Source organism: Bos grunniens, chromosome X (assembly GCF_055505025.1).
Source record: "Bos grunniens cultivar Pamir isolate PY7600 chromosome X, Bosgru_T2T1.0, whole genome shotgun sequence".
NCBI classification, from domain to species: Eukaryota; Metazoa; Chordata; class Mammalia; order Artiodactyla; family Bovidae; genus Bos; species Bos grunniens.
Window position 1 is genome coordinate 33,543,395 of NC_141194.1, and position 15,933 is coordinate 33,559,327.

The following is a 15,933-nucleotide window of genomic DNA, read 5'->3' on the forward strand; positions in this document are numbered from 1 at the left end:
CCTATGTTTCACTTCTATCATATATGTGTTGCTAATAGTGAAAATGATTGCTCAAACAAACTCAAGTAAAACCAAAGTGAATTACATTCTTGTTGCCTTAAATACCAGTCCTAAAGTAAAAACTTACTCTAATCTCTCAGGTTTATTATGCCCAAAAGATTTTTTTTTTTTTTTTTACTGTCTGACTAACACTGACATGTAGGCCCTGTCTTAGTTTTAGAAAGATTTGAGCCTGTTAAAAGAGGGAATCCATAATTGCTATCTATATTCAAGTTAATCTGTCTGCCCCTTATAGATCTATTTTGTGCCCCAGTTCTAGTAACTTGACTTCTTGAGATCAAGTCTCACCTTATGATTCATGATTCAGTTTCCTATTGGACTCTGTTAGTAGCCCTGATCTGATATTACTCCAGCACCTCAATGACTTCAGGACTGGGATTCTAATTTTCTCATGCCTCCATCCTTGCCTCTTGAGATGTGATTCCAAACTTCAAACCCCATGTTTTAGGTCTGGCTTCCTGTTTCCAAACTCTTAACATGTCTGCCTACCACATACCTCAATATATCACTTCCTTTTAGGCCCCTCTTTTTTCTGCCCTGTATACTAGGTAGCTCCTCAGGCTGACCAGTTACCTTTCAGTTTCTCTCAAGATAACTGAATATCCTGTCTGAATGAACTTCTTCACCTGATCAGCAATTTTTTTCTCTAGTAAGTACACCTAGTTCCAAGTCCAATCTCTCTAGGACTGGGCCCATGTCTTGTAACCAAAACTTCTGTGGTGAGCCATTCAACAGAGAAAACTGAATTTTTCCATATACTAGGAATTTGTTCAGAACTTTCCACAAATCTTTTATTCTCTCAGAAAATTACAAGATTCCTATCTCCAAAATTCACTAGACATAAGAGCTATAAAGATTTAGATAAAATATGCATGTTCTTTCAAAAATATCTCATTTTACCCCATGTAAAATATATCAGAAAAGATACAGTAACATTTCTGCTTAATCTATTACAACATCACTATTTAAATGAGTTATCACAAGCTTGTCATGTAAAAGATATCAATTTAAACACTACAAAAGAAAATGAGTGGCTCCATTAAATTGACATTCAAATGAGTAGATGAACTACAGAGACAAAGAAAAACCATCAGAACCGCAGAAAAGGAAAAGTATGACCTTGTTCTTGCGTCTTTTAACATCAATAGATTTTTTTTAAATGGTGTTAAGTTGAACGTATTCATATATTCAACTTGTGCCTGAAAATATTTTATCTAGAAAAATGAAGCCTTTTTTCACGTTAAATCCCTTAACCTATGTCAGCTTCACTTATAATCTAGCCTGATGAAGACATATTACTCCCTTAAATACACCTCATGTTATCTACTCAAATTTTATCCATGAACATCATTTGATATAAGACTTGGGAAGTAAACACATAATAATGTGGTTAAGAAGCACATTTCTATTTCTGAAAGAGTAATTTTTATAATGACACAAAGAAAATAGTATCAAGCAAAATATAAATCTTCAACAGAAGCCCCCCAATTTCTAAGAATACACTCAAAATCAATAACTCTTTTTGAGCAGCACTAGATCAAGGATTTTAAGAATGTGAGTCAGACAGAAATGGTTAAAAAAATTTGGTTCTACATTATATTTGCTGTATGACCTTTGACAAGTGTTTCCTCCATTTCACCATCTGTCTACATAACCCTATTTTTAAAATATTAAATGAGTTAATTTATATAAACTGCTTAGCAGTGCCTAATATGCAGAATATATTTAATAAATAATAGCTAATATTGCTGTCATCTTATTATTACTAATTACTATATTCCTATAGCTCTTTATTTTCATTTAACTTATTCTGAAATGCCTTTGATGACATTCACTTATAACACTTTTATCACAGACTATATGTGTGGGAATTTTTAATATTTCATCAGGCTGTGGTATTTTGCTTTTTTAAAAGGGTGTGTTGAGATATGTAGAAAAGACAAATGAGAACATTGAAAAGGTGCATTTTAAGTAGTTTGTTTCTTGACAATACATTCAAAGCACAGGAAAATCTATTCTTTCATAAGCATTCTTTTGAAACTGCTTGTCCAGAGAGACTTCAGGATCATCCATCATTTCCTACTGTTTCTACATCCATCACATCTTTTTCCTCTGCTTTCCATACGACCTCTTTAGCTTTTCTGATTGTAGCAGCAAGCAGAACTAATCATGAATAAATTCAGATTTGGGACAAAGGAGAAGCACAGTGGCCAGATTTGACCTTAGGTCTCTGCAGCTCATGGCCCTCAGGGTATTCTTATGTATCAAGAGAAAGAGCTTATTACATCCCAGCTGTGCACAGGCTAGGGTGAACATTAGAGAGAGCAAGTTAAGTGGGCATGATCTGCTAGCTCTGACAGGCATCTTTAGGTGTTGATTATGTAGCATTTATCAAATGTCTCCTTTGCTGTCTCTGTCAAAACAAACCAAGGGTTCTGCTTTGAAAAACCTTGTGTCTTAATAAGATCAAAAAGAAAATAGCCAGAGTAGATATATACAGGAGACACTGGAGAGAGATATATATATATTACTATAAGGAAAGTAAACAAATAGAACATGATGCTCTTTCTCTGATGTAACACTATGGCACTGGTGTCGCTGAGTTAAAATGTTGACAGTAGAGAGAAATTCATGATAATATGGTGGTAGAAACTATTGCAAAAACATCCCCATTTCACCTTTTATACAGAAGCCCCCTTTGTAGATTTCATTTTCTCTGCAAGTCAGAAACCGTGCATTAAACATAAGTAATATTTCCAGAATTGTGCTTTTTGGGAGTGAGGTTCAAAATAAAGTAGAATTCCTCTTCAAAAATCTAGGAATTCTTCACCTTTAGGGACAGGAGATATATGTACTTAAAACAACCAGCAAACAGTCCTAACAAAATATTAAATTCTACATGTTATCAAAGAGACAACAGGGATAGAATGAGGCTGGAAAAGAAATTAGAGAAAACACAAATAGCTTAAAAATTATGGATTCAATTAAATTGTAACTGAAGTTTTAGTGTCAAATTTAAAACATTGTTTATATAGAGTTGTTATCTTTATATTTATTAATTTTTTCTTTAAACTAAAGAGTTATGAGATAATACTCAAGATTTGCAAATGTTATTTAAATCCAAAAAACAAAGTCCATTCCCTCATAAAATAATGAAGAAGAAAAGAAAAAAAGGTGGGGGGAGCTTTTGCATAGATTGATGCACTGTCTTATTCTAGGTGACAAAATTATAAAGGCAGTGATTTATTGATATCTCTGGAGAAACCCCAAATTTAAGGCTCAGGCAGAGGAAGGGAATCCAGAAGACAAGCCAGAGGCAGAGTGTTTGCAATGGTCAGAGGAGAGACAGGAATATAGAGGCCCAAGATACTAATTTTCTACTGCTTTTTTGGAAATTTTGTTGTTGTTGTAAGAGCACTTAACAGAAGATCTACTCTTTTGATAAAACTTTAAGCATTCAAATGCTGTGTAACAAACTACAACAAATTCGGCAGCTTAAAACAACATCCGTTTATCCCATCACAGTTATATTGATCAGAAGTCCAGTCAGGGACAAGATCTCACAGCCAAAAATCAAAGTATCAGCCAGCTTGATCTATTATCTGGAGACTCTGTGGAAGAATCTGTGTACAAGCCTATTCAAGTTGTTGGCAGAATTCAGTTCTCTATAACTGTAGGCCTGAGGTTCTCATCTTCTTGCTCACCATCATCCAGAGGCCAACTTAAGGGTGACCACATTCTTTCACACATGCTCGCCAAATGTCCACATCTTAAGCTTTGGTGAGTTGATTCCTTCTCACACTTTGAATCTCTCTGACTTCCTTTTCTTCAACCAGATGGAGAAAACTCTATTTCAAAGGGCCCACCTGAATAATTTACATATTTTAAGGTCAACTGACTTGAGAGTTTAATTACATATGTAAGATCCCTTCACAACAATTCCTAGATTGTTGTTTGATTGAATAGTCAAAGGAGAGGAATCTAGGGGTGGAGACATCTTTAGAATTTTGCCTACCACATCAGTAAATAAAGAAAAAAGATTTTAAGCACAGATAGGGATAGGGGATTAAGAGAAACAAACTACTAGCTATAAAATAAGCTACAAGGATATATTGTACAACATGGGGAATACAGCCAATATTCATAAAACTAGATGAATATAACATTTACAAATTATGAATCACTATATTATACACCAGTAACTTGTATTATACATTATACTTCAATTTTAAAAAAGAAAAAATAACAAATGAATAAACAAAGTATAAGTAGCTGTGGCCAGTTAAAGAAGGTCAAGTACCAAGAAAAAGACACTGTATTGTTAATCTGGTGGATCATGTTCACTTTTGAGTGAGCTAATCTGGCAGAGTGATGAGGTTGAATAGAGTATCAGAAGAGTGATGAAATTATAAGGAAATGAAGATTGAATAGGTGGTTAAAAGCATAAATATAGCATAGTAAAGAAGAAATACAAATTGACTCCTAGATACATTTAGAATAACATTGAAGAACCACAAAGATGAATAGAAAAATTTTTAAAGCACTTATAAAAAACAGATTACTAGAGAAAAATGAGAATTAAACTAACAAAAATCAAATTAAAAACTCAATAGCAATAATGAAATCCAGATAGAGGAATATTATTTTCACGTTGGTGAAGAAAAAAACTATCAACCTTATAGTGTGTGCTTTGCAAAGTTGTCTTTCAACAAGGAAAACAAAAACATTTTAACATACATGAAAAGAGATTTTACCATAAATAAGCCTGCATTGAAGGAAATTCTAAAGGATCTGATGAAAATGCTTAACACTGAGGAAAATAAAAGATTAAAATGTAGGCATGTCTAACAAGTACTTTCCATATAAAATAAGAATAATAACAAAATAGCAACAAAAAGTCTAATATATGTAGCTCAAAAAAGGGCAGATACTTAACACAATAAGACATTGTCAAAACTGGGATGATAAAAGTTGAAGAGTTAAGGTTTTTGCATTGGTAAGTAGGTGTTTGAATCATTAACTTTAGACTGTGTTAAATATTCCGGATAAAATATCCACTATAATCAGTAAAAGAAAACTGCTGTAATTTTCTTTCAAAACTAACAGAAGGAAAAATAGGTGAAAGAAACCAAACATAGCTCAATCAATCCCCACATAAACAAACCAAAAAAACAAGAAAGGAGAAAAGAAGCACCTCAGAGAAAATGAAACAAATATAAAAGGAAAAGTAAATTTATAGAAACAAATCCAGGCAGTACCTGTATTTATTATCCCTGTTGTCATGTATAAATAAAATCTATATGGCTAGAAGCCCACGCACTGCACATGCTTGTAGTATTTATTGAGGAAACCCCATGGAAATAGAAGCAATAACACGTGTGCAATACTCTGTTGCCCACTGAATTCTTAGGCAATGAAGAATATTTCATGTTAGCCCTCAGACTCTGGAAGAAGATCCTCAACATGTGAGCTATGCATTTTTAAAGCATCGTTAATCCATGGGAAGGATTAGTCCCTCCCATGGTTAGATCAGCAAACAGGCTACAATAGCAATTTGACAAGGTAGAATCTTGACTCCAGCCTTGCCTTGCAACCTCAGCATTCATGGTAGGTGGGTAGCATTATTTGTCCCTTCTACTTCAAGCCATGTGAGTACAGCCATGCAATATATCAATACAGCAGCAAGATTTGAAGTGTTCTCTTCATGTGATCAGGAGCTGAGATCCAAACCTTATTATGTACCAGAAATGATTTTCTTAGTCAGCAGGCCATAACTCTTCTCCACAGAGCTTTAAAGGAATATGTGAACTCAACTTTCATTTCAGGGGAACAACCTGCAGGACACTAGTCTGGGGAAAGCTAACCTTTACCTTTCAAGAAAATATGAACTAAACTTATTAATTAAAATGTATATTTTTGGGTTAGACAAAAACATCAAATTTCAGCTATATTCTTTTTATAATACATGCACCTAAAGCTCAAAGCTAAGTAAAGATTAAAATTAAAGTAGTTAATAAATATATATCAGGCAACCACTAATGAAATTACAGTTGAGCCAGTTATACTAATATAAGAAAAAATAAACCTAAGCAGGATGGATTTAGTGGTCCATTGGAGAAGGCAATGGCAAACCACTTCAGTATTCTTGCCTTGAGAACCCCATGAACAGTATGAAAAGGCAAAATGATAGGATACTGAAAGAGGAACTCCCCAGGTCGGTAGGTGCCCAATATGCTACTGGAGATCAGTGGAGAAATAACTCCAGAAAGAATGAAGGGATGGAGCCAAAGCAAAAACAATACAAAGTTGTGGATGTGACTGGTGATAGAAGCAAGGTCTGATTCTGTAAAGAGCATATTGCATAGGAACCTGGAATGTTAGGTCCATGAATCAAGGCAAATTGGAACTGGTCAAACAAGAGATGGCAAGAGTGAACGTCAACATTCTAGGAATCAGCTAACTAAAATGGACTGGAATGGGTGAATTTAACTCAGATGACCATTATATCTACTACTGCAGGCAGGAATCCCTCAGAAGAAATGGAGTAGCCATCATGGTTAACAAAAGAGTCTGAAATGCAGTACTTGGATGCAATCTCAAAAACAACAGAATGATCTCTGTTCATTTCCAAGGAAAACCATTCAATATCACAGTAGTCCAAGTCTATGCCCCAACCAGTAATGCTGAAGAAGCTGAAGTTGAAAGATTCTATGAAGATGCACAAGACCTTTTAGAACTAGCACCCAAAAAAGGTGTCCTTTTCATTATAGCAAACTGGAATGCAAAAGTAGGAAGTCAAGAAACACCTGGGCTAACAGGCAAATTTGGCCTTGGAATATGGAATGAAGCAGGGCAAAGACTAATAGAATTTTGTCAAGAGAACATACTGGTCATAGCAAACATCCTCTTCCAGACCAGATGGTCAACACCGAAATCAGATTGATTATATTCTTTGCAGCCAAAGATGGAGAAGCTCTATACAGTCAGCAAAAATAAGACCAGGTGCTGACTGTGGCTCAGATCATGAATTCCTTACTGCCAAATTCAGACTTAAATTGAAGAAAGTGGGGAAAACCACTAGACCATTCAGATATGACCTAAATCAAATCCTTAAAGATAATAGAGTGGAAGAGAGAAATAGACTTCAGGGACTAGATCTGATAGATAGAGTGCCTAATGAACTATGGAGGGAGGTTCATGACATTGTACAGGAGACAGGGATCAAGACCATCCCCAAGAAAAAGAAATGCAAAAAACCAAAATGGCTGTCTGGGGAGGCCTTCCAAATAGCTGTGAAAAGAAGATAAGTAAAAAGCAAAGGAGAAAAGGAAAGATATAAGCATCTGAATGCAGAGTTCCAAAGAATAGCAAGAAGAGATAAGAAAGCCTTCCTCAGCAATCAATACAAAGAAATTGAGAAACAACAGAATGGGAAAGACTAGAGATCTCTTCAAGAAAATTAGAGATACAAAGGGAACATTTCATGCAAAGATGGGCTCAATAAGGACAGAAATGGCATGGACCTAACAGAACCAGAAGATATTAAGAAGAGGTGGCAAGAATACACAGAAGAACTGTATAAAAAAGATCTTCATGACCAAGATAATCATGATGGTGTGATCACTCTCCTAGAGCCAGACATCCTGGAATCTGAAGTTAAGTGGGCCTTAGAAAGCACCACTTTGAAAAAAGCTAGTGGAGGTGATGGAATTCCAGTTGCTGCTGCTGCTGCTAAGTCACTTCAGTCGTGTCCGACTCTGTGTGACCCCATAGATGGCAGCCCACCAGGGTTCCGCATCACTGGGGTTCTCCAGGCAAGAACACTGGAGTGGGTTGCCATTTCCTTCTCCAATGCATGCAAGTAAAAAGTGAAAGTGAAGTTGCTCAGTCATGCCCGACTCTTAACAACCCCATGGACTGCAGCCTACCAGGCTCCTCTGTCCATGGGATTTTCCAGGCAAGAGTACTGGAGTAGGGTGCCATTGCCTTCTCCGGGAATTCCAGTTGAGCTATTTCAAATCCTGAAAGATCATGCTGTGAACGTGTTGCATTCAATATGTCAGCCAATTTGGAAAACTCAGCAGTGGACACAGGACTGGAAAAGGTCAATATTCATTCCAGTCCCAAAGAAAGGCAATGTCAAAGAATGCTCAAACTACCACACAATTGCACTCATCTCACATGCTAGTAAAGTAATGCTCAAAATTCTCCAAGCCAGGCTTCAGCAATACGTGAAACATGAACTTCCAGATGTTCAAGCTGGTTTTAGAAAAGGCAGAGGAACCAGAGATCAAATGGCCAACATCTGCTGGATCATGGAAAAAGCAAGAGAGTTCCAGAAAAACATCTATTCTTGCTTTATTGACTATGCCAAAGCCTTTGACTGTGTGGATCACAATAAACTGTGGAAAATTCTGAAAGAGATGGGCATACCAGACCACCTGACCAGCCTCTTGAGAAACCTATATGCAGGTCAGGAAGCAACAGTTAGAACTGGACATGGAACAACAGACTGGTTCCAAATAGGAAAAGGAATATGTCAAGGCCATATATTGTCACCCTGCTTATTTAACTTCTATGCAGAGTACATCATGAGAAATGCTGGGCTGGAAGAAGCACAAGCTGGAATCAAGATTGCCGGGAGAAATATCAATAACCTCAGATATGCAGATGATACCACCCTTATGGCAAAAAGTGAAGAGGAACTAAAAAGCCTCTTAATGAAAGTGAAAGAGGAGACTGAAAAAGTTGGCTTAAAGCTCAACATTCAGAAAACTAAGATCATGTCATCCAGTCCCATCACTTCATGGCAAATAGATGGGGAAACAGTGGTAATAATGGCTGACTTTATTTTTGGGCTCCAAGATCACTGCAGATGTTGACTGCAGCCTTGAAATTAAAAGATGCTTACTCCTTGAAAAGAACGTTATGACCAACTTAGCATATTAAAAAGCAGAGATATTACTTTGTCCACAAAGGTCTGTATAGTCAAGGCTATGGTTTTTCCAGTAGTCATGTATGAATGTGAGAGTTGGACTGTATAGAAAGGTGAGCACTGAAGAACTGATGCTTTTGAACTGTGGTGTTGGAGAAGACTCTTGAGAGTCCCTTGGAGAGCAAGGAGTTCCAACCAGTCCATCCTAAAGGAGATCAGTCCTGGGTGTTCATTGGAAGGACTGATGTTGAAGCTGAAACTCCCATACTTTGACAGCCTGATGAGAAGAGCCTACTCACTTGAAAAGACCCTGATGCTGGGAAAGATTGAGGGCAGGAGGAGAAGGGGACGACAGAGGATGAGATGGCTGCATGGCATCACCGACTCAATGGACATGGGTTTGGGTGGATTCTGGGCGTTGGTGATGGACAGGGAGGCCTGCCATGTTGCAGTTCATGGGGTCGCAAAGAATCAGACGTGACAGAGTGACTGAACTGAATTGAACTGAACTTAAATACATATTTATATGAAGAAAAGCATCAGTTTTCTAAGAAGATGCTGTGCTGTGCTGTGCTTCGTCACTCAGTCGTGTCCAACTCTGTGTGACTCCATGGACTGTAGCCCGCCAGGCTCTTCTGTCCATGGGATTCTCCAGGCAAGAATACTGGAGTGGGTTGCCAAGTATCTCCTCCAGGGATCATCCCAACCCAGGGATCGAACTCAGGTCTCCCACATTGCAGGTGGATTCTTTACCACCTGAGCTACCAGGGAAGCCCCCTCTAAGAAGATATTTAAATGCTAATTCCTGTACATGGTAATACATTCTTACAATATGTAAAGTAAAAGTGTCCAGAACTACAGGTTGAAGTAGATAAACTCAACAACATAGAAGGTTTCAACATAACTCTGTTTCTGTCAAGTCAAGCAGACAAAATAATAAGATACAGAAAATCTGAACTACAAAATGTGAACATACTTTACACAATGGCCATAAGCAGAACTCTACAGGAACAAATGGAGAATAATTTAGGCATATATTATACATTTAGAAAATTGGACGCATAATCCATAAAGCAAGGCCCAGAAAATGCCAAAGAAGCAGTATGATACAAACTACCTTAAGAAACTCATTGATCAAAGGAGAAATAATAGAGTTTTTTTTTTAATTGAAACTAACCAATAATAAAGTGCTGCATATTAAACACACTGTAGACCATGAAAATTTTTAAAAATATCAGATATCTAAGGCTTAAATAAAATTGTACAAGCATTAAAATATGGGTGAATTCCTTTATTATCTATAAAATGGCTTTTTTAAATGCCTTATTGTGATCTAAAATTTAGAAACAATAAGGAAAATTGTTGATAAATGTTATGACATTAAAAATGTTGCTGTTGAGTTGTTAAGTCATATCTGACTCTCTGTGACTCCATGAACTATAGTCCAGCAGACTCTTCTGTTCATGGGATTCTCCAGGCAAGAACACTGCAGTGGGTTGTCATTTCCTTCTCCTCCAGGGATCTTCCTTACCCAGGGATCGAACCCACGTCTCCTGCATTGCAGGCAGATTCTTTTCCACTGAGCCTCCAGGGAAGCTCATTAAAAATGTGTATGGTATAAATAAAGAAGAAGGGGAATTCCCTAGTGGTTCAGTGCTTAGGACTCCATGCTTCCATTGCAAAGGGCATGGTGTCAATCCCTGGTGGAGGAACTAAGATCCTGAAAGTTGTGTGCATGACAAAAAAAAAAAATACAAAGAAGGAAGAAAGGAAAGAAGGAAGTGACAGAGGGAAGGATAAGAACAAATGACAAAGCTGGATGAAATATTTTCATCTTGTATCACATATAGAGGGGAAACACTGTTATTATATAAAGAACCTCTAAAAAAGAAAAAGTCCCAACACTTTAAAGAAGAAAAAAATAGACAAGTGCTATGGGAAGCAGTCCACAGAAAAAGAACCAACAATGGCCCTTAATTATCTGAGGTGATCAGATGTATAATAGAAATATAAATTGTAACTGCACTGAGGTATGATTTCTAACCTTGACAAAAACAGAAAACTTTGACAACATACTCCGTTGTTAAGGTTGTGAGAAACAATCACTTTTGTACGTTGCTAGTGAAGCTAGTGAAGCTACTGAGCTAGTCGCTCAGTTCTGTCTGACTCTTTGCAATCCCAGGAACCATACTGTACATGGAATTCTCCAGGCCAGAATACTGGAGTGGGTAGCCTTTCCCTTCTCCAGAGGATCTTCCCAACCCAGGGATCAAACCCAGGTCTCCCACACTGCAGGTAGATTCTTTACCAACTGAGCTATCAGGGAAGCCCTCATACATTGCTAATGGTAAAGCAAAACCATACTGGCTCTAAGAATTTGAATTAGCAAAATTACACATGCATTTTCTCTGAGGCCCAGAAATCCCACTTCTAGGAATCTATTTCCAAGATACACTCAGAAACATGCATAAAGCTGCTTCTCCACTAATTGCAAAAGCAAAACAGTTGCAAAAAAGAAAAAGAATGAAAGAAAGATCTTACACTTTTTGGGGAACCTTTTGGGTAACAAGTGTGGGAATTTATATGCACACTCAAACACATGAACATACATGGTTGCTAATATTTTCCAAAAGACAATAGAAGGATAAACCAAAATAGTAAATTTGGGAAAGAAGACAAAAGAGAGGTAGTGGGAAGAACAAAGATAAAAACTAGGTATTTTTCAATGTGACTTGTATTATAGTTTTGACCTTAGCACCATCTTCATTTTTCTATACATGTGAAAAATAACATTAAATAAAACAGAAAAAAGTGAAGCAATCCTTAACATAACAAATAAATTGAAACTCACTATTATTAATTTGCCAACAAAGGTCCATCTAGTCAAAGCTATGGTTTTTCCAGTAGTCATGTATGGCTGTGAGAGTTAGACTATAAAGAAAACTGAGTGCTGATGAATTGATACTTTTGAACTGTGGTGTTGGAGAAGACTCTTGAGAGTCTCTTGGACAGCAAAGACATCCAACCAGTCCATCCTAAAGGAAATCAATCTTGAATATTTATTGGAAGGACTGAATGCTAAAGCTGAAACCCCAATACTTTGGCCACCTGATGCGAAGAACTGACTCGCTAGAAAAGACCCTGATGCTGGGAAAGATTGAAGGTGCGAGGAGAAGGGGATGAGAGAGGATGAGATGGCTGGATGGCATCACTGACTGGATGGACATGAGTTTGAGCAAGCTCTGGGAGTTGGTGATGGACAGGGAAGCCTGGCATTCTGCAGACCATGGGGTCGCAAAGAGTTGGACTCAACTGAGTGACTGAACTGACTGACTGATTATTACTTTATATCAAATTTGTGGCCTAATGGCAAAGATATTTACCTCAAACATTTAAAAATAGAATGTTGACTTTATATACCTAAGCATATAAAAATGAAAATCACAGAATCTTAGGTTGCACTATTGGGATCATTCTAAAACTCTTGTAAAGATATATACATACTTCACCATACACAGAGTAGAGTAAACCATATATACAATTACACTTATATCACTAAGAACCAAGATCTTCAGCATAAAAGACAACATCAAGATACAAATCAAACATGAAACAGAATCCTATAGTGTCCATTTTTAATATAAATTTATTTATTTTAATTGGAGGCTAATTACTTTATAATATTGTATTGGTTTTGCCATACACCAACATGAATCCACCATGGGTGTACACATGTTCCCCATCCTGAACCCCCCTCCCACCTCCCTCCCCATACCATCCCTCTGGGTCATCCCAGTGCACCAGCCCCAAGCATCCTTTATCATGCATTGAACCTGGACTGGCAATTCGTTTCACATATGATAGTATACGTGTTTCAATGCCATTCTCCCAAATCATCCCACCCTCTCACTCTCCCACAGAGTCCAAAAGACTGCTCTATACATCTGTGTCTCTTTTGCTGTCTCGCATACAGGGTTATCATTACCATCATTCTAAATTCCATATATATGCGTTAGTATACTGTATTGGTGTTTTTCTTTCTGGCTTACTTCACTCTGTATAATAGGCTCCAGTTTCATCCACCTCATTAGAGCTGATTCAAATGTATTCATTTTAATGGCTGAGTAATACTCCATTGTGTATATGTACCACAGCTTTCTTATCCATTCGTCTGCTGATGGACATCTAGGTTGCTTCCATGTCCTGGCTATTATAAACAGTGATGCGATGAACATTGGGGTACATGTGTCTCTTTCAATTCTGGTTTCCTCAGTATGTATGCCCAGCAGTGGGATTGCTGGGTCGTATGGCAGTTCTATTTCCAGTATTTTAAGGAATCGCCACACTGTTCTCCATAGTGGCTGTACTAGTTTGCATTCCCACCAACAGTGTAAGAGGGTTCCCTTTTCTCCACACCTTCTCCAGCATTTATTGCTTGTAGACTTTTGGATAGCAGCCATTCTGACTGGCAAGGGGGGCGGTCCTCTACTATAATGTCCAAATGTGGGAAATTAGTAATATGAAGTTAGAATGTATAGATTTACTTACTTTTGTAGAAATGTTCTTTTCTGTCATCTTTATATTTCCGTTTTTTGTTTAAGAGCTTGGTAGGGAACAGCTTGAGACCAGTCAGTTATCATATTCAGCATGGAAATGCTGAATAGGCACAGAGGGCGCTGCCTGCCCTCAGACTAATCTGCAACCTTGACTTTAGTAGCAGTAAACTCTGGAACTCGATAGGTTCATTCACCTTCAAGTTCCTCCTCAGTCACAGCCTTTCCAGCAGCGGCCCACTCTTTTCAATCTCCTCAGGATCTCTGTGGAAGTAGAGGTTAGGCGCAACCTCCTGTGAGTTCACGCAGGGAAACGTGCTGTGCATGCGCAGAATCTCCGGGTCCAGCAGCCACTGCGTCAGCCCCAGCTGAAGATGTTCCCTTGTTGCTGAATGGGGCGGCAATGTCTACATAGCCTAGAGGAGAATCTGTGTTACATAGAACAATAGTAGACAAGTTAACTTAAGAGGCCTCTGGGAGAGGCAGATGGTCAGTCCTGGGATCTGTAACTACGAGAAGTCGAGGCTCCTGGAAAGCTGCCTGGATCTGGTTAGTGAAGTTTCCAGAACTGAAGTGGCCAGCAATAGAGGTGGCCTGAGTATCAGCTACAGATTTCAGTGCGTCCCACTGGCCAGTATTCCTGAAGGAGAAGATGCCAATATCAGATGGATTTTCAGTGGCAACCATGGCATGAGCTGCTGGCAGAAACTTCTCCCAGGGTCTTTCACACTTAAGATGTAGATGCCACCATTTTCCTTTTTGTAGATATAATGTTCCATTTGAAAGTCAAGGTTGGTGCCACCTGAGTAGGTTCCTGTGGCAAGGAATTTAGGTACAGTCTCCTCCTTCATGTGCACTACCGCCAGGCAAGGGCTTCAAACATTGTGAATGCTCGCCTTTCTGACAGAAACTGAAGATGATACCGTTTGGACTCCTTTGCATAGTGTGGAAAGGTAGAATTTATTTTTCTCCTTGTAAGATAAACAAAATACATGTGTTTTTAGATCTCCACTGACATGCCCTAAAAGCTGTGACAATCCAGTAGAAAATGCAAACCTACCACCAAGATATAGTTTCCAAATATTATTTTCCACTTAGAAAAATTACCAGGGTTTCTTAAAATATATCTGTTATCAGAAATATTCAAGGTGAGCCTGATCATCTTATCACTTCTGAAATCCTGTACCTAGACTTCCTCATAGACCATGAAAGGACACAAGAGACAACTTGAAGGGATTCTCATTAGCCAAACATAGGACCATTTGAGCTTCAAATAGAATGAATATTGAAATACAGCAAATCTAATGAGTTGGCCAAAAAATGTGTTCAGGCTTTTCCAAATGATGGTATGAGAAAACCCAAATGAACTTTTTTGCCAACCCAGCATTAAAATTGATAATTATACTTAATATCCTACTTATTCTTAATCCCTCATTTTTCATCTGTTGAGATCCTACTTAGGCAACCAGCTCATTATTCAAGGAAATTCATACATAAGGTAAAATAATCAATAGGAATTGCATAGCAGGACTTATAAAATATTCACACTGAATCAGTTGGACATCTAGATTTAACTGTTATGTGAAATTTTGAAAATGGAGGGATAAATGAGAATTTCAAAATCAATATAAATAGAATAGTATATGAACAATAGGATAAACCAAATATAGAAGTTAGGAGATAATAAATGTAAGATCTGGAAATTTTTGCAATTCAAGACAAATGAAAAATAGAATCAGCAAGACAAAAGTTGATTATTTTAAAAAGATAACACACAAATGTTGGCAAAATTAAGAAGAATAGCAGTACATATAAACAATATGAGGGAAGAAAAAGGAGAAAAGACATAAGTAGAGGTAATACTCAGATTACCTAGAGAGAACAAGAAAAACTTTATGATAAGAACCTTGAATATTTAGACAAAATATTCAATTTACTAGAAACTGAGTTTTAATAATTGACTCAAAAACATTGTCTTTTAACAAATACATTGAATCAGTATTTTAAAATGTAAAATAACAAATACCAGGCCTAAGGTTTTCAGGAAAATTCTGTCAATTACAAAGAGAAGATAAATATAATCTTAAAAACACATTTCCAGAGAAGAGAGAGGAAAAAAATAAATTACTCCACAATTCACTTAATGATGCAAATATAACCTCAACATCAAAATCTGACCATAGGAGGCTAACAAAAAGAAATTAGACACAAAAGCACTTATTAACATAAAGATCTTAGACAAAATGTTAACAAATTTATCCCAGCAGTATGTAAGAAGCATAATCTCGGACTCTTTTGTTGACTATGATAGCTACTCCATTTCTTCTAAGAGATTCTTGCCCACAGTAGTAGATATAATGGTCATCTGAGTTAAATTCACCCATT

General features: G+C 37.2%; 1 pseudogene; it reads right to left on the bottom strand.

Annotated features, from left to right (window-relative positions):
- Nucleotides 1-13,624: 13,624 nt before the first annotated feature.
- LOC147340100 (small ribosomal subunit protein uS2B pseudogene) lies at nt 13,625-14,402 on the bottom strand (annotated as a pseudogene).
- Between the last annotated feature and the right edge of the window lie 1,531 nt (nt 14,403-15,933).